At 24.4% G+C, this 1,898-nt stretch overlaps 1 non-coding gene across 1 annotated transcript; it reads left to right on the top strand.

The window, feature by feature from the left end:
• Positions 1-908: 908 nt before the first annotated feature.
• Trnam-cau lies at positions 909-980 on the top strand. Its single transcript has one exon. It is a non-coding gene; the product is annotated as a tRNA-Met (tRNA).
• The last annotated feature ends 918 nt before the right edge of the window (positions 981-1,898 follow it).

Genomic DNA, 1,898 nt, shown 5'->3' with positions numbered 1-1,898 from the left:
AAATATTTAAATAAAACAAATTTTAAACGTCTTATCCAAACTAACTCTACTGTGAAAGGCTTGATTTGCAATTTACAATTTAGATTCTAAAATTGTTTGATTTGCAAATTTTAAATACAAAATATTTTGTTCGTTTAGAACAATTTCATAATTTTAATTTTAATTATTTATTATTAAGGTCAATTTTTATCATCAAAGACTTGTGTGTATTGATTCTCAGTTAACATTTACGTCATAAATTATTCCACGTCATCCATTGTTCGCGAATCAAAAGGACATTATTATAATTGATTTTAATTACGAAGAATATGACTAATGATGTATGTTAATTATATCGACATAATTAAATTTTCTTTTTTTATATTTCTAGTACAAAAAAGTTCAAATTTTATGTCATATTAAAATAAATGAATAAAATATAGTCGTAAGATCATTTGTATCTATTTCGAAACTTCTAATCTACTGTATTTACTTACGAATGCATATTTAAACTTATTATTTTTTAGAAAATTATTAGAGTAGTTTTACCATTTTTAAGTTCTTATTTTCTGATTTGAAAATATATTTTCCTTATTTTCATTTAGAAATGTTCAAAATTTTCATTGAATTCTAATCCAATAAACAGACGGATTTGTATCTCAGACCAAAATATAACTTTTTTTTAGAAAATAGCATTAAATATTAATGGAACTATTATCGAAACTACAAAATTAGGCAAAAGACGTGCAAATTTTAAAAAATCGCAAAAATTAAATTTTATGGACAACCTAAATATTAAACACAGTGTATCAAACAATAAAAATGAGTTTTTTAAACCCTTTTGTGTTTAAAAATGAGCTTTTAATTACAAATAAGGGGCCTAGGCCAACGAAATATGTGACACTTCAGAATATTGTTGAACCCATCGCAGCAGAGTGGCGCAGTGGAAGCGTGCTGGGCCCATAACCCAGAGGTCCGTGGATCGAAACCACGCTCTGCTAACTTTTTTAAAATAAGACAGCTTAAACTGAGTCTAAAATTAAACAAGATAATTTGAATTTTAACATAATTTCAATATGACATTGATCTAATAAAAAGTAAAACAACGGAGTACAAGTCCTTCTCGACCATTCAGAACTTTTTTAAATAAATAAAAATTAGTAAATGTTTCTATTTCAAAAACAACTGAATATTAATTCTTAATTTGAATCAAACAAAAGTGATAGATTCGAAATCGATTTTGACTGATTCAAATAATGCTGATTCGATGACTGACAAATAAGTCAAAAGTGGCTTTTCTCATCAGTCACTTTGACTCACAGATTAAATCAGTCATTATAATGATTTAATCGGTTAAATTTGAACCGAAAATGATGTAGTTAAATTTACAATATTTTTTTATTATTTTCAACAAGAAATAAGAATTTTTAACCAAAAATTAAAATTTTCGATTAGAAAAATATATTCTCGCTCAGAGCTGATTTTTCAACTGAAATAATGAATCATTAACCAAAAAAATAAATTTTTAAGCAAAAAAAACAACGAACTTTTAACAAATTAGTTCATTTTTCAAAAAAGGAAAAGAAATTCCAACTAAAATGATGAACAAGGCTATTTTTGTACCAAGTAAAATTAATAAATAATAAATAATAAAGATTTAACAAAAAAAAGGAATTCCTAACAACAAGAACTCAAACTTTAAAAAGAAAAATATGAATGTTCAACAAAATACTTGAATCATCAACCAAATAGTAAATTTTTTGAATAAAAAAGAATAATTTTCCACCAGACATGAATTTTCAATCATGAATCTTGAACCGAAAAAAAACAAAAAAAACCAAGTGGTTAAATTATAGAAAAAAAATTAATTTTGCATTAAAAAGATTTATTTTTTACCAGAGAAGACGAATTTTCTAGAA

The sequence above is a fragment of the Belonocnema kinseyi genome, chromosome 6 (assembly GCF_010883055.1).
Source record: "Belonocnema kinseyi isolate 2016_QV_RU_SX_M_011 chromosome 6, B_treatae_v1, whole genome shotgun sequence".
Lineage (NCBI taxonomy): Eukaryota > Metazoa > Arthropoda > Insecta > Hymenoptera > Cynipidae > Belonocnema > Belonocnema kinseyi.
The sequence above is the reverse complement of the archived record's forward strand: the minus strand, read 5'-3'. Positions and strand labels throughout refer to the sequence as shown.